The sequence below is a fragment of the Schistocerca serialis genome, chromosome 9 (assembly GCF_023864345.2).
Source record: "Schistocerca serialis cubense isolate TAMUIC-IGC-003099 chromosome 9, iqSchSeri2.2, whole genome shotgun sequence".
Lineage (NCBI taxonomy): Eukaryota > Metazoa > Arthropoda > Insecta > Orthoptera > Acrididae > Schistocerca > Schistocerca serialis.
This window is the reverse complement of record NC_064646.1, coordinates 156,242,044-156,266,649: the sequence shown is the minus strand read 5'-3', so window position 1 is coordinate 156,266,649 and position 24,606 is coordinate 156,242,044. Positions and strand designations below refer to the sequence as shown.

At 42.7% G+C, this 24,606-nt stretch overlaps 1 protein-coding gene across 1 annotated transcript in view; it reads right to left on the bottom strand.

The window, feature by feature from the left end:
- Window positions 1-23,365, bottom strand: part of LOC126419438 (TWiK family of potassium channels protein 7-like) — a 375,205-nt gene extending 351,840 nt beyond the window's left edge. Inside the window, exon 1 of the mRNA XM_050086625.1 lies at window positions 23,259-23,365. The gene's annotated coding sequence lies outside the window, so the exon portion shown is untranslated. The remainder of the gene's footprint in view (window positions 1-23,258) is intronic.
- Between the last annotated feature and the right edge of the window lie 1,241 nt (window positions 23,366-24,606).

Genomic DNA, 24,606 nt, shown 5'->3' with positions numbered 1-24,606 from the left:
GAATTGCCTATCTGGTGCCTTTACCTTTCCTAATCCCAAACTAATCTTCATGTAACACATGCTCAATTTTCCTTTCCATTCTTCTGTGTGCTATTCTTGGATGCATGAGCTGTTGAGCTGATTGTGCGATAATTCTCGCACTTGTCAGCTTTTGAAGTCTTCGGACTTGTGTGGACGATACTTTTTCGAAAATCAGATGGTATGTCGCCAGACTCTTACATTCTACACTCCAACGTGAATAGACGTTTTGTTACTACTACTCTCTCCCCCCCCCCCTCTCCACCCCCCTACCCCCCATGATTTTAGAAATTCTGATGGAATGTTATCTATCTCTTATCCCTTCTGCCTTACTTGAATTTAAGACATCCAAAGCTCTCAAATTCTGATTCTAATGATACATCCCCTATCCCTTCTAAATCGACTCGTGTTTCTTCTTCCATCACATCGAAAAAATCTTCCCCCTCATGTACCATTAATGAAATTGACAAGTTGGACTGCTGGTGCTAGCTGAGCGGAGGGTCAAACTTATTAACCTATCCTAAAGCATTACTAACACTACAATATCATGGACGAAGTGAGCGACGTGAGTGACACAAAGCGCTGTTTGCGGAAGAAACACTGATTCCTACAGGATATATTTTTGTATCTCGATGACATCTCAATGTTGTTGTTGTTGTTGTTGTCGTTATTGTATCCAGTCTGAAGATTGGTTTGTTGCAGCTCTCACCTCAAGTCTATCCTAAGCGAGCCTCTTCATCTCTGCATGTTTTCGGCAACTTACGTTAATTTCAACATGATTAATGTGTTTAAGACTTGGTCTCCTGATATGGGTTTTACCCTCACGCTTCCTTCTATCACCGAATTAACAATTCCTTGATACTTCAAGAGCGCGTTCCATCAACTAATCCCTTCTCTTAGTCGAGTTTGTGGCATAAATTTCTTTTTCCCCCAGTTCGATTCAGTAGCGCTGTGCCGTGTGAACCTGTTCTTCCACGGTTATGAAATCCGACCACCTGCTGTGTACGGCAATGCTGAGAAAGTGACGCTCTCTGGCGGCTGTTTTCGCGACCTGCGGGGTGCAGCGTTCGTCGGTGACGAGGTTTTCCTGCTCGTGAACGAGCGGAGCGGATCTAGACAGCAGTTTGGGTCCGCCTCTAGATGTCGTATGGTAGATGTGCCTTGTTCTATTGCCGAGGCGTGCTGTCACATACACGGGCGGAAAAAAATCACAACAAGAAAAAAAAGTAATGCAGGGAAATGAAATTTCAGGAATACATTTGTCTAGGTAACATATTTAAGTGATTAACATTCTAAGACCCCGGGTTAATGTGTTGTGTGATGGAGTTCAGTGCCGGTTGCACTTGGTTGGTCGGTACAGAAACTAGTAATGGTGCTTGCAGATGAAGCTGAAGTTGTCATCCGATGATGTCCCATATGTGCTCGACTGGAGACATATCTGGTGATCGACCAGCCCAAAGCAACTTGTCAGCGCTCTGTAGAGCACGTTGGGTTACAACAGCAATATGTGGGTGAACTTAACACTTCTGGAAAACACCCCCTGGAATGCTGTTCATGCCGACCTGGGTGGCCGAGCGGTTCTAGGCGCTACAGTCTGGAACCGCGTGACCGCTACAGTCCCAGGTTCGAATCCTGCCTCGGGCGTGGGTGTGTGTGATGTCCTTAGGTTAGTGAGGTTTAAGTAGTTCTAAGTTCTAGGGGACTGATGACCTCAGATGTTAAGTCCCATAGTGCTCAGAGCCATTCGAATGCTGTTCATGCACAACTGATCGAATGATCAGATTGACGTACAATTCTGCAGTCATGGTCGGTGGAATAACCGAGAGAGTGCTCCTGCTGTCGTACGAAATCGCACCGCAGACTATAACTCCGGGTATAAGTCCAGTGTGTCTAGCACACAGACAAGTTGGTTGCAGACCCTCAACTGGCCTCCGTCTAATCAACACACACCCATCATTGGCATCGATGCCGAACCTGCTTTCGTCAGAAAACACAATAAACCTCTACCCTGCTGAAACACGTATGTATTCATTACCAGTGATGGCGATTCATGACAGAATCTCTGACCAGAGAGTTATTTATCGTTGCTAGTCTGCGCTTGACCGCGCGAGTGTTCAGTTGTACTCAGTCAGTAGTGTCAGTTGCGTGTAGCGAGTCGGCAGGAACAGTAGTATGTAGCGAGTCTGCGCGAGTCTGCAGTGGTAGTCGGTCGACAGTAGTAGCGAGTGGACGGTTGTACTGAGCAGGCGTCGGCATGCGTCGACGGCGTGTTCTTCTCGCGACTCTGGTCACGATTCAGGACGATATGTATTGTTGTAGAAGGTAATGAAGCAGCATTGCGCACATCTAGTAATGTATGTTAATTGTAATTTAATTTGTTCAAAAAAATGCCCCAATAATAATTTTTTTTATAAAGTAACTCTTTTAAAGAAAAACATTCATTTCAATTTAAAGAATATTTCCTATGCATTTCCTTCAAGAATCAAAATTAAATATACGCCAGCATTGCACGAAGCTGTGTCGATAGATAAGAGCAGATATAGATGCAGTTTATTGAGGTAAGAATTTTGCTTTTGTTATTCAGAATACAGGGCCGAAGGTCAGCGCTGCTGCCCTTATAAAATTTATCAGGTTTAAATTATTTCACAGTGCCGAAGGTCAGCGCTGCTGTCCTTATAAAATTTATCAGATATTATTATTTCTGCTGAGAGGTTACATTTGGATCCATTTTCTTATTTCTCATTTAATTAAACTTTCTTGCGGGGAGGTTACACTTGGCTCGATTTCACATTTTTCATTTATCTATATTTGTTGTGGGGAGGTTACACTGCTCTCCACTGAGCTCACGCTTGACACCACTGAAGTCGCAAATGGCGGTGGTTTGGGGTCAGTGGAATGCACGCTACAGGTCGTCTGGCTCGGAGCTGTCCTCGAAGTAACCAAATATGATGGCCTTCTCCCTCAGTAGTGCCACGTGGGCGTCCGGAACCCGATCTTCTTGCGAGAGTATATTCTCGAGAACATCGCTGTCAGAAATTATGTACAGTGGTTACATTCCTGAAATATCACAGAAGGAACATCCAGCTTCTCGTAACCCTATTACACAGCCTCGTTCAAACTCTGTGAAGTGTTGATAATGGCGCCTTTGATACACTGAAGGCTTTCCTGACTAACATCAACTCACTACGTTCAATCTCAAACGTAACTAAACGCTCACCGCCGTTACAGCGTGTATTTAAAACAAACCTGATTTGCGTCATCATAGAGGCGCTACTAGCTTCAGTCTTATGCGACTGACGCAGAATCTGAACAGACAACATCTCTCAGCTGTAGAAAAATGACTACCAACTTTCGTTTATGTCACACAACCGTTTTTCGTGTTGCGATTCTTTTTCCGTTAGTGAGTGCAGACACGTTCGTTCGAGCTGTCATGCGCAGCCGAGTGCAGTTGCATTCTGCTTAGTATTCTCCTACGTGACAGAAGTGCTTGGATAGTTTCCCTAAGTTGTCCGATTATTTAGTATCGGGCGAACTGAGTAGGCATCAGGTAGAGTGTTACATACTGTCGCTAGTGGTAAGTTGTTGTACCGGTGGGCTGACGTCTGTATCGTTTGGCAGTGATCTTTGTGTGTGTGTGTGTGTGTGTTGTATTCCTAGTCACGCATGCATGACTTACTCTGAAATTTTGTTTTGATTCTGTGGTCACTTCTTCCACAGTGTTGCGTGCTTAGTGGTTAGGGACATTTGTGTTGTTTCGTATGCGAAGTGCGTGCAGGATTAGTTATTGTCGGTTTGATGTTGTCCACCAGTGTGCGTTCCGGGTGGGTTTGGGCGTATCGTTTAGATGAACGTGGTTGCTCGCTTTCCGAGGTTCCCTCAGTCACGTGCGGTTGCTAATGGGACAGTGACGTTCGCTGTGCGTGTGAAACGTCTGCAGGTTTGGTTATCGTAAATTATTTGCCGCACCTGTGCATGGAGATCTTTTCGGTTTGAGCAATCTGACTGTAGACCTGTACTGGTGGTCTGTAGCAGTGATTGCGCTATTCGGGTAGCCAGTTGAGTGACCTGCAGTGAAATCTGCACTAGTTAGGAAGTATGCAGGGTGCTTCTGGAAGTGGAACTGTTGTTGCATTGTTGCCTCGGCTGCCATATGGCTTGGTATCTCACGTACAGGTGGTTGGCGAGTATTGTGTCAGAGAGAGAATACCGTCCCTAATGACCTCGTTGTCGATGGGACGTTGAACACTAATCTCCTCCTCCTCCGAGAGAGAATCAATTTCGCTGACTGCGTTGTATCAAATTGTTTTAATCTTATTGACGGTTGCTTATTCGAAGGATGTCTATACATTTAGTTATATTGTCGCCGGTCTATATTTAAATTTCAGGACTTTCGTCGTGTTTGGGATTAATTGTGCATGGGACACACCGCTACTTATTTATTTAAGTCTTCACTCTTTATTCATCAGCGTGACTGGTGTTTTGCCGTTGAATTTTAGCCGGTTTAATGGAACGACGTCCATGCTGCTTGTGTTAGGTGAAACTTTCGTATCCCCCTTAGTTCTCTTTATTGTATGCACGGGCGTGTGTCTTACTGAGTTGTTCTCTGACGTTGCGCCTAAGGGTGCGTTTACTGTAACGAAGGGAACAGCCACATGCTTGTACTATAATGTTAGTTTTGATCAGGCTAGTCCGTGTTTAGTGACGATTACCAGAGGAGGATTACCACCCAATAGTTGAGTATTATCGTATGGTAAATGTCTACTGGCATTATTGTAAATGTCTTTAAGTTAATAGAGAGCGCTGTAGCTTAAGTACCTTGGGTATACCTTAGAGAGCAGCCACGACTGTCTACTAATGTGTGGTTAATTTTGATACTAGTAGGGTACGTGGAAGTGTCTATTAAGCTTGTAACTATTTTGTTATCAACTTAGTTCGTAAACGTAATGCGTGATGCCTTCGCATTTCATATTTTATGTGACCAGAAATTCAAGTGTAGACTGTTGTTCGACTGGACGTTTCATATTCTTTACTTGGTGGTTTTAAAAGTTAGTGGTATTAGTTGAAGCGAGACCGCTTCGATTATACAGATCTCTTTCAGAGGTTCCATTTTCCATTAGCCTTCTACTCCCAGCGGGTGAGGGGCGCGCGCCTTCGTTGCTACTGACGTAGCTCTGGTTGAAATGTACAGGTTCTCACATCTGGCACCTAGCTCAACCCGAGGGCGTCGTGGGTTCCAAATTAGCGTCAGATCGCAAGACTTTTTAATGAAATTCGGATGAGAAAAGAAAACAGCAAGAAAATGAATTTGTTTCAGGCTAATCACCCTCAACCTCGTTGCTTCGTATAGCACATCATTAGTTATCCGATCTACTCATTTCATTTTCAGTACCCCTCTGTAGAATACATTTCAAAAGCTTCTATTCTTTTCTGAAGTGAACTGCTTACCGTCCACGTTTCACTTCCAAATAAGGCTACACTCCAACAGTTACTTTCAGAAAAGACTTTCTGACAAGTTAAATTGCATTAGACGTTGACAAAGTCCTCATTTTCAGAAATTCTTTTTTTACTGTTGCCAATCTGCACTTTATATCCTTTCTCCCTCGGCCATATTCAGTTATATCGCTCCCTAAACAGCAAAACTCATTTACTTCTTTTAGCCTCTCATTTTCTAAGAAGAGAGGAGTACTTTGGGTAATTGAAACATGGATTTACGAGTATAATTTTGAGCCACGTTATTCTACGATATGGAAAAACAAATAAAAAGAGTCATTCATAAACACACTAGTCCGCATTACTCTGCTGAGAAACTCGAAAATGTGCCGCAGTTCTTCCCGGAACACACAGTGCGGATAGTTGGTTCTTCGTATCACGGTAGGAAGAACTTTGTTACAGTAAACCTATACTTGAATAGTTTAGGGAAGAAATTTCTCTTCGGCGTATTATCTCGATATGGATTCACAAGAAGTGTAGTTCAGACTATCCTATGCACTTAATATTCCACAGTGCTCTGTTCAAATGAGTCTGAGTAGAAAGACCTGGTAGTATAACTGAATGGTGCTTTCTCTGACATGGAAGACAGCCGGTATGCAATTTCAATCAAATAAGCTCTGCAAACCACATCTGGTGGATGTGCTGGTGACTATATATTGAACTTCAATCTCTTTTTTAGTCAGTTAAAAGTCCTAAAATTTTCAACCGCTGCGAACAGGTCACTAACTGTCGAACAGTAAATGGAATATATTGAATATTGACCTATAAGTTGACGGATTAAATTTTCATGAACTTTGATTTGAATTAAACAAGTTAAAAGACTACACTGATCTCGAATGGTGATCAGGAGAAACGCTGTTTCAAGTTAGTTAAACGCAACCGCAACAGCCTCTATGAGTTTTCTAAATATTCTTTGTTATTTGCTTATCACATTCTTTTGTCCTGTTCATAGGTTACCGCTTCCAGCTGATGCAGCAATTAAGACGGTGCCCATATTCTTAAGGAACGGAGAATCCACGTCTGTTCCGCCATCTTGATTTTTTACAGTTTCCTCTAATTCAGACGGACACGTGAGTGGATGCTTCAGCAAGGCTGGACCTGTTCTCTTCCTCGTCCCCCTCAGAGTACGTGATCTGTCCATTATGGTACTGTCGTCGGCGGGACGGTAAACTATGACCTTCATTCTTACTTAATGTTGGTAATAACTGCCGTAAGGTGTTTTAATTTTGTGCCTTTAGGTTCTTCCACTATGAAATTCATTTACCTGTTTCACTTGTTCTGATGCGTCGTAATTTTATATTGCTTCAGGTTTAGCTATGACTGATTGGTTGAGCCCCATTTCACATTTCGTTGTTTCTTTCATTGTTTCCTTGAAACCGTTGTTCTGTTGCGTATATGTTTTGGGCTATGGAAAATAATTATTTGTGTATGGTATGCATAGTGTATGCATGAACTGTTATAAGCTGGTGTGTATCTACACTCCAATGGTTTCATTAATTGTATGCGAAATTACAATGCTTTCATCGTTTCAATGTGTTCCTGGGACGATAAACTAATTTTCCTTTTGAGTTCCCATTTGCCTATAAATTATCCGATCTAATAAATTCATGATTACGCCGCTGCTCGAAGTCGATGACCGAAGGGGGATGAGTTCGTGTTCTGTCATCTGTTCATCATCTGTTGATTATGCGGAAAATACAATTTGTGTGTGGTCCATTTTTCAAATACGTGGAAACTTTGACGGTGCTGTTATTTTTTCACGTGCTGCATAATTTTAATTCAGATTCATACGACGCCACATTGTTATTCATTGCATTTAAGATGCTATGAATTGACTTGTAATTGGAAGAGATGAATCACGAACTGAGAAGCAAATTGCTTGCGGAAAACGTAAAATTGTGTAATACGTTTCATTCGGCAGGTCATGTAGCCATTCATTTCAGTTTACAAAGCATGATGGAAACAGACGCATGCGTTCATAAAGATCGTATAAAATCTATTTTTTTTAGCGTAATAGAGTAATTCTGGAGAGAAGTTTATCATTTTATGGCGCTTTACGAGAAGAACCTTTGCGAGATTATTACCTAGTTGCATAAATCTATACCTTCGGCAAAACCATAGCAGGGAAAACACGATGAAATGAGTGTGTTGAATAAAAAAGTCCTGTGGCTACAATTTATCATTTAAATCTTATTACTTTTGAATACATTATGGGAGTGGCAGTGATCAATGTGTTACAAATATTTACTATTAAAAACAGTCTTGATCACGATTTATTTATTAAGGTGACCGGTTTCGACCACTGCTGTGGTCATCTTCAGACTTACAAGTAGTATACGAAGCTTTAATTAGAGGGCTACATACATTAAAGAAAATACATAAAGTTATAAAGCTATAAAACGATGAATTGCCATTGAGTAGGAACCTTTTTCAGCTGGAGAATCACTGCTGGAGAAACCAGTGCACGTCTTACTATATATAATGGAGGCTCCGCCCACTTCTGACGGCATGATGTCATTACTAACCAATGAGTTATAAGTCGTAGAACAATGTAAAATTTCTTAGTTAAAAGAACATTGTCAAGAACTAAAAATAAACACACACTAAACTTAGCTTATTAAACAGCTATTGTCAATTAAGAAGCGTTAAAAAATTTAAATATGTAGGATAAATGAACTTCGGTTTGGCAGTACATGGGTTGCCCTCTCAAGGCCTGTTAGTGAACCATTTGTAAACACTGGTTGCCATGGTGAAGTTGGACGCCGTTCCAAAGATGGTAATTCATCGCTTTATAGCTTTATAACTTTATGTACTTTCTTTCATGTATGTAGCCCTCTAATTAAAGCTTTGTACACTACTTGTAGGTCTGAAGATGACCACGGCAGTGGTTGAAACCGGTCACCTTAATAACTAAATCGTGATAAAGACTGCTGTTAATAGTAAATATTTCAATCTTAGTCTTGCAAATAATTCACTTACAAATGAATAAATTGCATTCTCTGCTGACGCTCCTGCCCTAAAAGCGAATTGAGACTCTGACCACAGATTATGTTGTTCTGTGACGTGTTACTACTGTTTCAAACGTATATTACCTTCAAAATACTGGTAGCAAGAATATTGACCTATAAAAGTGTACATACTATCACTTTCCTTTGCACTAACCAGTATTTTAACGTTTGGAAACTGACCTCACCTAAAAGAAACATTGCACAGTTGAGTGAGCACAGATTCTCGTAACTGTACCTCCTATTTCGTAACACCCATACGCATCTTTACTCTTCAGTGTCTCAGAATTGGTACAATATCCGTTTTGCTTGTTTCTTGTAATTGCATGTAACTTGTTGTTGTTGTTGTTGTTGTGGTCTTCAGTCCTGAGACTGGTTTGATGCAGCTCTCCATGCTACTCTATCCTGTGCAAGATTCTTCATCTCCCAGTACCTACTGCAACCTACATCCTTCTGAATCTGCTTAGCGTATTCATCTCTTGGTCTACTTCTACGATTTTTACCCTCCATGCTGCCCTCCAATACTAAATTGGTGATCTCTTGATGCCTCAGAACATGTCCTACCAACCGATCCCTTCTTCTAGTCAAGTTGTGCCACAGACTTCTCTTCTCCCCAATCCTATTCAATACCTCCTCATTAGTTATGTGATCTACCCATCTAATCTTCAGCATTCTTCTGTAGCACCACATTTCGAAAGCTTCTATTCTCTTCTTGTCCAAACTATTTATCATCCATGTTTCACTTCCATACATGGCTACACTCCATACAAATACTTTCAGAAATGACTTCCTGACACTTAAATCTATACTCGATATTAACAAATTTCTCTTCTTCAGAAAGGCTTTCCTTGCCATTGCCAGTCTACATTTTATATCCTCTCTACTTCAACCATCATCAGTTATTTTTCTCCCCATATAGCAAAACTCCTATACTACTTTAAGTGTGTCATTTCCTAATCTTATTCCCTCAGCATCACCCGACTTAATTCGACTACATTCCATTATACCCGTTTTGCTTTTGTTGACGTTCATCTTATATCCTCCCTTCAAGACACTGTACATTCCGTTGAACTGCTCTTCCAAGTCCCTTGCTGTCTCTGACAGAATTACCAATGTCATCGGCGAACCTCAACGTTTTTATTTCTTCTCCATGGACTTTTATACCTACTCCGAATTTTTCTTTTCTTTCCTTTCCTATTTGCTCAATATACAGATTGAATAGCATCGGGAAGAGGCTAAAAACCCTGTCTCACTCCTATTCCAACCGCTGCTTCCCTTTCATGTCCCTCGACTCTTATAACTGCCATCTGGTTTCTCTACAAATTGTAAATAGCCTTTCGTCTCCTGTATTTTACCCCTGCCACCTTCAGAATTTGAAAGAGAGTCTTCCAGACAACATTGTCAAAAGCTTTCTCTAAGTCAACAAATGCTAGAAACGTAGGTTTGCCTTTCCTTAATCTAACTTCTAAGATGAGTCTTAGGGCCAGTATTGCCTCACGTGTTCCAATATTTTTTCGGAATCCAAACTGATCTTCCCCGAGGTCAGCTTCCACTAGTTTTTCCATTCGTCTGTAAAGAATTCGCGTTAGTATTTTGCAGCAGTGACTTATTAAACTGATAGTTCAGTAATTTTCACATCTGTCAACACCTGCTTTCTTTGGGATTGTAATTATTATATTCTTCTTGAAGTCTGAGGGTATTTCACCTGTCTCATACACCTTGCTCACCAGATGGTAGAGTTTTGTCAGGCCTGGCTCTCCCAAGGGTGTCGGTAGTTCTAGGGCAATGTTGTCTATTCCCGGGGCCTTGTTTCGACTCAGGTCTTTCAGTGCTCTGTCAAACTCTTCACGCAGAATCATATCTCCCATTTCATCTTCATCTACATCCTCTACCATTTCCATAATATTGTCCTCAAGTACTTCGACCTTGTATAGACCCTCTATATACTCCTTCCACCTTTCTGCTTTCCCTTCTTTGCTTAGAACTGGGTTCCATCAAAGCTCTTGATTTTCATGGAAGTGGTTCTCCTTTCTCCAAAGGTCTCTTTAATTTTCCGGTAGGCAGTATCTATCTTACCCTAGTGAAATAAGCCTCTACATCCTTACATTTGTCCTCTAGCCATCGCTGCTTAGCCATTTTGCACGTCCTGTCGCTATGATTTTTGAGACGTTTGTATTCCTTTTTGCCTGCTTCACTTACTGCATTTTCATATTTTCTCCTTTCATCAATTAAATTCAATATTTCTTCTGTAACCCAAGGGTTTCTACTAGCCCTCGTCTTGTTACCTACTTGATCCTCTGATGCCTTCACTACTTCATCCCTCAAAGCTACCCATTCTTCTTCTACTGTATTTCTTTCCCCCATTCCTGTCAATTGATCCCTTATGCTCTCCCTGAATCTCTGTACCATCTCTGGTTCTTTCCGTTTGTCCAGGTCCCATCTTCTTAAATTCCCACCTTTTTGCAGTTTCTTCAGATTTAATCTACAGTTCATAACTAATAGGTGGTGGTCAGAGTCCACATCTGCCCCTGGAAATGTCTTACAATTTAAAACCTGGTTCCTAAATCTCTGTCTTACCATTATATAATCTATCTGAAACCTGTCAGTATCTCCAGGCTTGTTCCATGTATACAACCTTCTTTTATGATTCTTGAACCAAGTGTTAGCTATGGTTAAGTTGTGCTCTGTACAAAATTCTACCAGGCGTCTTCCTCTTTCATTTCTTATCCCCAATCCATATTCTCCTACTACGTTTCCTTCTCTACCATTTCCTACTGTTGAATTCCAGTCACCCATGACTATTAAATTTTCGTCTCCCTTCCCTATCTGAATAATTTCTTTTATTTCATCATACGTTTCTTCAATTTCTTCGTCATCGGCAGAGCTAGTTGGCATATAAACTTGTACTACTGTAGTAGCTGTGGGCTTCGTGTCTATCTTGGCCACAATAATGCGTTCACTATGCTGTTTGTAGTAGCTTATCCGCACTCCTATTTTTCTCATTAATTATTAAACCAAGTCCTGCATTACCCCTATTTGTTTTTGTATTTATAACCCTGTATTCGCCTGACCAAAAGTCTTGATCCTCCCGCCACCGAACTTCACTAATTCCCACTATATCTAACTTGAACCTATCCACTTCCCTTTTTACATTTTCTAACCTACCTGCCCGATTAAGGGATCTGACATTCCACGCTCCGATCCGTAGAACGCCAGTTTTCTTTCTCCTTAATGGTCTCCAAACACCATGTTTTTAACGCTTCACTTATCTGTACCAACAAAACTTTGATTTAATTTACTAAAACAGCCAGGAATGTACTCTTGTTGGGCAACTACGGAAACTAGTTGGATTGTACAGGTACACGCAGATATATCCAGTACTAGCTGATAAACCGGGCATTGCCCGTGTATACATTTTGCCAATTTCTTCTTAGAAGCTAAAATAGAAACAATTAACTGTGTTTGTAGTGTAATATCCTGGGCAGTTTCGATATGCTGGGTGCAACTGCTTCGCGAGTGTACAATGCGATCTTGTAAACGTTCCTCTGGCAACGCCTCTCCGAAGATCTATAGATGGTGAATGTTTTCGCCCACAGACGTTTGAGCTTCGCAGTCGAAAGCTGTCACAAGCGTTGCCAGGCGACAGGGATTTCCTTAAGCCGCCAGTAGGAGTGTCTCAGTAGTAAAGAATAAATATATTAAAACTTCATGCTAGATGTGATATTTTTCACACATACTAGTGTTTATGACGTCATACCTCTTGAACTATGTGTCATACCATGATATACACTACTCGCCATTAAAACTGCTACACCACGAAGATGACGTGCTACAGGCGCGGAATTTCACCGTCAGGAAGAAGATGCTGTGATATGCAAATGAGGAAAGTTTCCAGCCGATTTCTCAAACACAAACATCAGTTGACCGACGTTGCCTGGTGAAACGTTGTTGTGATGCCTCGTGTAAGGAGGAAAATGCGTGCCATCACGTTTCCGACTTTGATAAAGGTCGGATTGTAGCCAATCGCGATTGCGGTTTATCGTATCGCGACATTGCTGCTCCCGTTGGTCGAGATCCAATGACTGTTAGCATAATATGGAATCGGTGGGTTCAGGAGGGTAATACGGAACGCCGTGCTGGATCCCAACGACCTCGTATCACTAGCAGTCGAGACGACAGGCATCTTATCCGCATGGCTGTAACGGATCGTGTAGCCACGTCTCGATCCCTGAGTCAACAAATGGGGACGTTTGCAAGACAACAACCATCTGCACGAACAGTTCGATGACGTTTGCAGCAGCATGGACTATCAGCTCTGAGACCACGGCTGCGGTTACCCTTGACGCTGCATCACAGACAGGAGCGCCCGCGATGGTGTACTGAACGACGAACCTGGGTGCACGAATGGCAAAACGTCATTTTTTCGGATGAATCCAGATTCTGTTTACAGCATCATGATGGTCGCATCCGTGGTTGGCGACATCGCGGTGAACGCACATTGGAAGCGTGTATTCGTCATCGCCATACTGCCGTATCACCTGGCGTGATGGTACGGGGTGCCATTGGTTACACGTATCGGTCACCTCTTGTTCGCATTGACGACACTTTCAACAGTGGACGTTACATTTCAGATGTGTTACGACCCTTGGCTTTGCCCTTCATTCGAACCCTGCGAAACCCTACATTTCAGCAGGATAATGCACGACCGCATGTTGCAGGTCCTTTACGGGCCTTTCCGGATACAGAAAATGTTCGACTGCTGTGCTGGTCAGCACATTCTCCAGACCTCTCACCAACTGGAAACGTCTGTCAATGGTGGCCGAGCAACTGGCTCCTCACAATACGCCGGTCACTACTCTTGATGAACTGTGGTATCGTGTTGAACTTGCATGGGCAGCTGTACCTCTACACGCCATCCAAGCTCTGTTTGACTCAATGCCCAGGTGTATGAAGGCCGTTATTATGTCCAGATGTGGTTGTTCTGGGCACTGATTTCTCAGGATCTATGCACCCAAATTGCGTGAAAATGTAATCACATGTCAGGTCTAGTATAATATATTTGTCCAATGAATACCCGTTGCCGTTTATCATCTGCATTTCTTGTTGGTGTAGCAATTTTAATGGCCCGTAGTGTATGTGTATAGGTACATTCTGCGGTACATGCAGATAGTGTCTGAAGAATGCGTTGCGAGGAAAGTTAGGAGCGAAGTGGCAATAAATTTTAACTCCATGCGCAGTGCGACAGTTTTTCACGCATCTCAGTGTTTATCATGTCATCTTCTGAACTATGTGTGGTACCACGATATAAATATGTAGGTTAATTTAGCTGCATATGTGGATACTGTCTGCGAAATATGTTGCGAATAGTTATTAGCACAAAAGTAATAAATTTAAGCGTCATACATGAAGCGGCAGTTTTTCATGCATATGTTTGTTTGCGACTTCATGTCTCCTGAACTATTATGCATACATGGTTCTTATACCGATAGAATTTTTTGCCAGATAGTAAGGGAAATGTGTACCAAGTTTGTTTGAAATCGGTCAGGTGGTTTAGGAGACGTGCAACACGCTCACACATTTTTATAATACGCGTGAGTAAAAGGTGTAGCAGGTAGCAGCAAACCGCTTATTTTGTTGCCCCTTCGCGGCCTTGTAAATAAGAATCAGAGGCAGAAAACGTATGCTCTAATAAATAAGGGAGTTATAAATATCCTTATCTACTATTCTATGTGGTTTCGGGATTGGAGACGGATCGTGTTGACTTATTTCCACAATATTTCGGCTGGCAATCGTTCAGCCATTTTCAGTTGTCTGCCACTGGAGACTGTTTGTGTATGTGTGTGTGTGGTAGGTTGGGGCAGAGCGTCACTTGTGATGGCGGCCTTACTATCTTGGTGTAGGGGAAAAATTTTTCTATGGGTCAAGGACATCACTGCAATGAAATCATTGGAGTGCACGTTGAAGATGTGGCGGTGGGAACTCAAGTCCCCTACCACCCTCTGACGGCGGAAGTTCAAGGTAGTGGGTTAGGGAGAACACATCTACATAGGTAGTGATACTGATGATCGAACAATGGACGTCACATATTGAGTCGTCGTATCAAGTCTGACGCATTATTAGTGGCCGTAACAGGTGTATCGCTAGCCAAGGTCCGAATCTGATTCCACGAAGATGGTAAGTATAAGCAGGTGACGGTACCAGTGCCCGGGCTCGTGGTGCCAATCTGGTGTAAGCCAGTGACTGTGTCACGCAGGGCAAACATTTTGTCGTAGAGACGCCTTGATTTATATCGAATGGATGTCTGTAGAGTTACCATGTTTGTCTCCTCGTGGAGGGTAACAACCCTCGTGAGTGAAGGAGCTTGCAGGCTCCACCGAATCACCTTATTCTGCAGGCGCTGGAAGATCTGCATCCGGGGAGCACTAATCGTAGCCCACGCATAGGAGGCATAGGTGAGGGGGAAGGTGGACAACTATCCGGTACAGTCGAAGCTTGGTGTCTAAGGTGCAACGCTTTTATCGGCTTCTGTCCTTTTTGGGTGACATATGTTGCATGTCGGCGGAAGAGCAGTTTTTTATCCATCCAGACACCTAGATATTTGGTATCCGGCGACCGTGGGACCATAACGCCAGCAATAGTGATGTTGTGATGGAGGATTGGGCGTCGTTTGGTGAAATAGACTGCTATAGTTTCGTCAGCATTGAGGAGAATCTTGTTATAAAGACACCAGCTGACTGTTGCGTCCACTTACTTCTGGAAACGAGCAATGAGCTGGTCCGTCTGACGGGCAGTCGCGTAGAGTGCCATATCGGTGGCGTATTGCGCCAGGTGGCAGTGTGGGATAACTGGCACGTCATTAACATAAATATTAAAGAGGATGAGAGACAACACTGAGCCCTAAGGAAGACTCATCCACATGTGACGTAAGCTTGAGCGTCTTTCTTGTCGAATAACCGAGAAGGCTCTACCGTGGAGGAAATCATCCACGATTTTGATATAGATCTCAGGGATAGTCGTCTGTGCCAGCAGTTTCTACATGAGGTTTTCCTACCAAATCTTGTCGTACGCATTTTAGAGGTCCAGGAAAACCTCTGGCGTTGACATAGTGAAGTTAAAGCCCTTGCAGATATGTTCTGTGATCCTAAGAACTTGGAGTTCGGACGACAGGTGGGAAGCAAATCCGAACCGTTCCGAGCGGATTTCCCAAAGGCTGGGAAAAGGGGTGGAGGATGAAAGATTCTAGAACCTTGGCCATTGTATTCAGAAGGCTGGGAGTGTGCTAGACCACATTGTCGGCTTCGTAGAAAAAATTGACGCCAAGATGGATGCACATTGGCGGCTGTCACAAGGGCGTCCTCTATCGAAGACTGCGCCCTCTGCTAGTACTTTTCAATTTGTGGCGCCCAGGCGCATGCATAAAGGTGAAACTATCGGTCGGAACGCGTGTTTGCGGCACTAAAAACAAATGTCACATCTCGCTAGACGTGTCATCAGTTGGTCGACCTCAACCGAGTGAAATATGTGATGTCTAATCTTACGCATATGTCCGAAAGAACAGCCACATTTTGATCCGACGTAATTGTGAACGGAAACAGAAAGGAAATAATGACATTAGGTGCTAGTGGGCTTTGATTTAAATCAGTGGGGAAAACTGAAAATTTGTGCTTCTGCCTAGTAAGCAGAAGACCCTGGTTCGAATCTTGGTCCGTCCGAAATTTTCGGTTTTCCCTATTGATTTAAATCAATACTCAGTAGCAGTTAATGTCATTAATTCCTTTGTGTCTTGATTTACTATAGCTGTGGGATCAAAATATTTCTGTTCTTTCAGAAATGTTCCAAAGAACAGACACCACATTTAATACATAATAAAGCTGAAGAAGTGGTGGAAGCCCAAGGAAAAGATGAGCTTAATACCGGAAGTACAGAAGATTGAACAAATTACACTACTGACCATTAAAATTGCTACACCAACAAGAAATGCAGATAATAAACGGGTATTCATTGGACAAATATATTATACTAGAACTGACATGTGAGCACATTTTCACGCAATTTGGGTGCATAGGTCCTGAGAAATCAGTACCCAGAACAACCACCACTGGCCGTAATAACGGTCTTGATGCGCCTGGGCATTGAGTCAAACAGAGCTTGGATGGCGTGTACAGGTACAGCTGCCCATGCAGCTTCAACACGATACCACAGTTCATCAAGAGTAGTGACTGGCGCGTTGTGACGAGACAGTTGCTCGGCCACCATTGACCAGACGTTTTCAGTTCGTGAAAGATCTGGAGAATGTGCTGGCCAGGGCAGCAGTCGAACATTTTCCCTACCTAGGAAGGCCCGAACAGGACATGCAACATGCGGTCGTGCATTATCCTGCTGAAATGTAGGCTTTCGCAGGGATCGAATGAATGGTAGAGCCACTGGTCGTAACACACCTGAAATGTAACGTCCACAGTTCAAAGTGCCATCAACGCGACCAAGAGGTTGAAACGTCCCCTTTTTAACAATTATACATGACTGTGCTTAAACTGACACACAATATTTTGTTAGCGCAACGCAATCTGACTTTCAAAATTCCCTACAAAGGAATGGCCCTGACAAACATTAAACTATACCTTTCACAAATCACTTACCTCACAAAAATCTTCGCTGCTCAAGCTACTGCAATACAGCGAGCGCCACTACTGCCAGCTAAATAAAAGATTCAAACTACTGAAGGCACTAACTACTGATAGGGATAGTTAGCAAATGAAAGATATTAATAGAGAACAAACAATGTATTTACCTTGATATCATCATATATAAATATATCAGTTCATGAAAAATTACAAAACTCCGCCATCTCTCTCCCCACATCCACCACTGCTGGCGGCTCACCTCCAACTGCGCAACGTTACGCGCTGTTCACAGCCAGCTGCCTAACACTACAATGGCGAGTATTACAACAATGCAAAGCTGCCACGGACTGCACACTGCACAGCCAGTGATTTTCATACAGAGGTGGCGTTACCAATAAAAAAGCTAAACAGCCTACTTACATAAAGAAAACATAAACAGCCTACTTACATAGCCCCCATGCTCCCCACAAAAAATTTTTACAAATGGTGTTGGGCACTGGCCAATACAGATTTGACAAAAATTTTTCACAATTACAATAACAAAGAAATCAAATGCACACACTTATTGATACAATATTGGTCAAAAGCTAAAATTTTCTCACAGTCCCTAAAGACAGTCCTCTCATTCGTCACAGTAAAATTGCAGTGTTTTTCTCAACGTCTGAGCAGTAAAGGAAAATGCACACAGAAGTAGTGGATTTCCATGCAATCTTCAAGAAGTAGTGTTCTTCCATCAGAAAGACAGTGCTGACTCTTGACATGCTGACAGGTAATGGGCCACAACATAGCAAACCCACTGCAGAGTCAGTCGAAGTTTTGATGAATATTGGTAGGTAGGTCATCACAGAGCAGACTCACTGTAGTCCTGGTAGGGATTACGATATTGGTGGGCCACCAGAGGCGCAGACCCACTGCAGTCCTTGTAGAAATAATGGTATTGATGGATCATCAAAGATGTAGGCCCACTGTAGTCCTTGTAGAGATAATGGTATTGGTGGGCCACCAGAGGTGCAGACCCACTGTAGTCCTTGTAGAGATGACCAGCAGCCATCTGTTGCGATTGTGCAGGTGCACATTCACCATCGAAGAGTCTTGCGGAGAATATAGCAAGTCCATAAACCACCACTTGTGCACTCACAAAGTTTTTAGAATTGTCCTTAGAACGAGCAATGCTGTTATCCAGTCCCTTGCTGAATCATTAACACACATGCAAACACTATCAGTCCCTACTTCTCACATATTGTCCATATACTATGACCAACAGAAACGTGTGCAGTGAAATGTAACTAACAAGTTAATAATATCATGAACTGGTGACAATTACAATTTTATAACATGAGAATACAATTACAAAGGTACACAATACATCATTAAAAACATAATAATTATCAAGGGAGACAGAATAACTTTAGACGCAACGGACCAGCGCGCAGTTACGATTCAGGGAGAAATTCTCCACCATGTGACCGACAAGAAAGAAACTATGGAATCTACCGACATGACGACAGACGATATGATCGTAACGACAGACCTGAATTGCATCAGAACTGGCGGGATTCAAACAGAGCAGGGCCCTCTCGTCACGGTGAATTTGTAGAAGTTAGGTCTCCAAATCCCAATAACGACGCGCGCCAACAAAGGAACAGACAATGACTCGCACCGCAGGCAGCCACCTGCGCCGGCTGGCTCAGAGAAAAATAACACAGACGCTAACCTTGAAAAAAGATTTAACATTCCTTACCGACATATAAAACATGACAATTGCTTTTCAGTTGAAACTCTGCGTACTAGAAAGAGTAAAGGTTTACACCACATTTCACATGTAAAACCGTTTATTGACAGATAATCTGCCTTTTAACTTTGTCTTTGCCATAAAACGTTTCACTTCACGTTACTAGTATGCTTTAGAAACTGTTACCATGCAACAATGTTTGAAGTTCAATATCCAGTCTAGAACCTAGGGAACATTTTTAAAACAGAAATTACGAATGCATTGTTATAGTGAACAGACGACACAGTGTTGTATTTGTACATTCTTGCTTGTTAGTTGCACGATTAGAACATTTACCAGTACTGCTAATGAGATTTTAATGCAACATTTTGGTTTACTTGAAAATACATTCCGGATTTAAAGTACTTTCTGTGAGATACCAGATGAGACAATAGTTAGTTTATGTGACAGCTACACGATTTTATCACGACGCTACTAATGAGTGACAATGTACAATGTTGATTTTGCGGTGTTTCTGTTTTATATCTGCACAGTTTTTCTGTATTATTCTGGAAAGTAAAACATGTTTTAGTAGTAACTTTTATGGTATAGCTACAAGGAGACAGCCTTTTCTGTAGCACAACAATACGTTACAGCACAGTACTTTCTTCATCACGGCAATAAGCGTAATAAGTATGATATCTATACGCAAAGCATTTCACTTTTGTTTATCATGAGGTAAGTACATTGGCTTCTGCAGAACTTAGCTTTCGGAGGACGATAACTACGACACCTCCACACAGATTATGTTGCAACAAGACGCACATTTAGCGCTACAGTACACGTATTTGAGTGATTAATCTTGTACTTAAAACACTTATTTTTAAAGATTTTTTAATTACAAAGAAAGTTTTCCGTGATACATTTCATTCCATTGCGGTAATTTGTAACACCTGGGAGTATAATTACATTAATCCTCAGGGGGGTACACGCTTACTTTGTGTACCATGTGTGTGGCAACCACAAGGAACCCTAGCTAATATGGTATTTGCTTATACAACTTTACACATCGGTACTATATTTCTCTAACACACAAATTACACAGCTATCTGATCATTTAACTGAGAGAGACAAATATTTATTTTACTACATCAGTGACACATGTTTACGCAAATACACAGTTGGATAACTTCACACTTATGAAACTGTATTTTGTCTGTACTTTGTAAACTGTTCATATTTTTTCGGAACCATTGTGATACTATGAGAGATTTGAATGATATATTTGGTAAGGGAGCATGATTTTAAAGTACGTTTGAGGTAGATGACACTATTGAAATGAGCAGAGAATTTTTTTTACGTTTTGAAATTATTGGGGGAAGTTACGACGATTTTGAGATTTGACTGAAGTGTTATGATGTTATTATTACGACGACGATGTGTATTATGTTGTTGAGGAATGTTTATTATGCTACGTATTTCTCACGATGAAATATTGAAGAAGTGTCGACGAATATTTATATGTATAATGAGGTAAGGAATAATGAGTAGTGTTTAGGGACTCTGATTTATGAAAAGGATGTTGTAAACCAAGAAACGTACTTTAAGAGTTATGAAATGTGTGTGTATATTCGTGAATGTATCACAATGCTGACGAATATTTTTTTTTGGACACTTATATTTATAGGATTTTGTTTCTACAGATTTGCAACGCTAATTCTTGACCTGTGAAATATTTTTATGTGAGACTGTTACCGTAGCGGAAGCTGGTGTCGTAAATATTTCCGTAAGAAAGTTAAGTGACCACCTGCACATAATGCGTCGCGGGCACCCACCTGGGCGACAGCCGCCCGAAAAAAAAAAGCCATTAGCCTTTCCGGAAGTACAGGTAGAAAAAAAAAGGGAAGGCCATTATCCTCGGTATTGACATTTCCTTGTTGAAAGTATAATGTGGAGCTCGTAATTTATGATATTTACTGAAATGCCTAATGAAATGACGAGAAATATTCGTACATCTGCACACCTGATTACGACAAGCGTCTTTCTACGAGAGTTGACAGAATTTCTACTAACTTATGAAACGTCCCCTTTTTAACAATTATACATGACTGTGCTTAAACTGACACACAATATTTTGTTAGCGCAACGCAATCTGACTTTCAAAATTCCCTACAAAGGAATGGCCCTGACAAACATTAAACTATACCTTTCACAAATCACTTACCTCACAAAAATCTTCGCTGCTCAAGCTACTGCAATACAGCGAGCGCCACTACTGCCAGCTAAATAAAAGATTCAAACTACTGAAGGCACTAACTACTGATAGGGATAGTTAGCAAATGAAAGATATTAATAGAGAACAAACAATGTATTTACCTTGATATCATCATATATAAATATATCAGTTCATGAAAAATTACAAAACTCCGCCATCTCTCTCCCCACATCCACCACTGCTGGCGGCTCACCTCCAACTGCGCAACGTTACGCGCTGTTCACAGCCAGCTGCCTAACACTACAATGGCGAGTATTACAACAATGCAAAGCTGCCACGGACTGCACACAGCACAGCCAGTGATTTTCATACAGAGGTGGCGTTACCAATAAAAAAGCTAAACAGCCTACTTACATAAAGAAAACATAAACAGCCTACTTACATAGCGAAGATTTTTGTGAGGTAAGTGATTTGTGAAAGGTATAGTTTAATGTTTGTCAGGGCCATTCCTCTGTAGGGAATTTTGAAAGTCAGATTGCGTTGCGCTAACAAAATATTGTGTGTCAGTTTAAGCACAGTCATGTATAATTGTTAAAAAGGGGACGTTTCATATTGAGCGCTACGTAACGTTGCCAATAAGAAAACATAAACAGCCTACTTACAAGGTGACCGAGACGTGTAACCAATGGCACCCCATACCATCACGCCAGGTGATACGCCAGTATGGCGATGACGAATACACGCTTCCAATGTGCGTTCACCGCGCTGACGCCAAACACGGATGCGACCATCATGATGCTGTAAACACAACCTGGATTCATCCGAAAAAATGAGATTTTGCCATTCGTGTACTAAAGTTCGTCTTTGAGTACACCATCGCAGACGCTCCTGCCTGTGATGCAGCCTGCCGGAGTGGCCGTGCGGTTCTAGGCGCTACAGTCTGGAGCCGAGCGACCGCTACGGTCGCAGGTTCGAATCCTGCCTCGGGCATGGACGTGTGTGATGTCTTTAGGTTAGTTAGGTTTAATTAGTTCTAAGTTCTAGGCGACTGATGACCTCAGAAGTTACGTCGCATAGTGCTCAGAGCCATTTTGTCTGTGATGCAGCGTCAAGGGTAACCGCAGCCATGGTCTCCGAGCTGATAGTCCATGCTGCTGCAAACGTTGCTGAACTGTTCGTGCAGATGGTTGGTGTTTTGATAACGTCCCCATCTGACTCAGTGATCGAGACATGGCTGCACGATACGTTACAGCTATGCGGATAAGATGCCTGTCATCTCGACTGCTAGTGATACGAGGTCGTTGGGATTCAGCACGGCATTCCGTATTACCCTCCTAAACCCACCGATTCCATATTATGCCAACAGTTCAAAAAAATGGCTCTGAGCGCTATGGGACTCAATTGCTGTGGTCATAAGTCCCCTAGAACTTAGAACTACTTAAACCTAACTAACCTAAGGACATCACACACATCCATGCCCGAGGCAGGATTAGAACCTGCGACCGTGGCGGTCGTGCGGTTCCAGACTGTAGCGCCTTTAACCGCTCGGCCACTCCGGCCGGCTATGCCAACACTCATTGAATCTCGACCAACGCGAGCAGCAATGTCGCGATACGATAAACCGCAATCGCGATAGGCTACAATCCGACCTTCATCAAAGTCGGAAACGTGATTGTACGCATTTCTCTTCCTTACACGAGGCATCACAACAACGTGTCACGATGCAGCGCCGCTCAACTGCTGTTTATGTATGAAAAATCAATTGGAAACTTTCCTCATGTCAGCACGTTGTAGGTGTCACCACCGGCGCCAACGTCGTGTGAATGCTCTGAAAAGCTAATCGTTTGCATATCACAGCATCTTCGTTCTGTCGGTTAAATTTCGCGTTTGTAGCACGCCATGTTCGCGGTGTAGGAATTTTAATGGCCGGTAGTGTATTATCATCTGCTTCTACAATTTCGTTTATTTTCAACTCCTGCATCACATACAAGGACGCTTCACTTTACGAACTGACTCACCGTCAATTTAGCAGGTTCATTTACAGTACTAGTTTTAAACGAGTCAGCAAATTGTGCGCAATCTTAGCGAGATGAAAATCGAAAAAGTAAATGTTTACAGCAGTGAATGTCTATTCACATATTTATTTGCCAAACAACATGTATTTCCTTGTTAAGGCTAAGAGCGCACCTGATACTTACCAGTACACAGATGGCAGCCGAAGTGAGCGCAGAGGTAGCACCGGCAGCGGAGGCGGCGACGGGGGTGGCAGCGGCGGTGGGGGCGGCGGTGACGACGCAGCAGCAGCACCAGGAGGCCGCTGCGCCCCCGCGACCTGCGACAGGGCGACGCTGAGCGCGCGGGGGCGGCGGCAGTGCAGCGGCCATCCACGGGCAGCAGCACGCTCACACTCTGCCTGCAAACAGCTGTACAGTGTACACTGGGCTCACATCCTGCCTGCACAGGTCTGTACAGTCTTCAGGCCTGGTCGGCTCACGTTGTGTCTGCAAAAGACTGTACATTGCACAGGTGCTATCGGTCGACTGCCTACGCAAGCAGCTTCACACCGAACAGGTTCAGTTAGCTCACTCACACTTTTGAAAGTCTGTACATTAAACAGATCCAGCTGACCTTCTGTCAGTAAACAGCTGTAGAGGATCTGTCTTCTGCCTGCCTGTCTACAAACAGCTGCACAGAGCACACATTCAGTTAGCACACTCTCTACATGCAAAGGCCTGTACTGTTTGTAAATCAGTTTGGGTCACTTTCTGTTTGCAAATAGTCGTACAGTGTAGAGGCTCTATCTGCTACTGACTGTCTGCAAACAACTGCACAGTGTTCATGTTCAGTCAGCTCACTCTCTGCCCACATAAGCCTGTACAGTTTATACGTCCAGCTGGCTCACTTTCTGTCTGTAAACAATTATATAATGTACAGGCTCTTTCCGGTGACTCAGGGTCTGCAAACAGCTGCACAGTGTACAGCTTCGGCTTGCTAACTAACAGCTACGAAAGTCTGCTGTTCAGTCAGCTTACTTTCTGTCTGCATACAGCTGTACATACTCAATATGCTGATTGACTGCATAGTAGCAGCTGCACATTATAATAGATCAGTTAGCTCACTCTCTGACGGTACACTCTACAGGCCCATTTGGCTTGCGTTCTGTATGCAAAAAGCTGAGCAGTGTAGAGCCTCAGTTAGCTGACTGTCTGCCTGCACATGTTCAGGCGGCACATACTCTACCAGCAAAAGTATGTACAGTTGCCCAGCCAACTCATTATCTGCAAACAGCTGTGCAGTGTAGACGGTCGGTAAGCTGCCTGTCCCCCTGCAAACAACTGCACAGAATACAGGTTCAGTCGTTTCATTCCCTACCAGCAAAGGCTTGTGGAATTTAAATTCCTATCCAGCTCACCTTCAGTCTACAGATAACTGTAAAGTGTACTGGCTCTATCATCTGTCTGTCTGTCTGTCTGCAAACAGCTGCACAGTGTACAGATTTAGTTAGCAAACTCACAGCTTTGAAAGTCTGTGCAGCTAACAGACCTT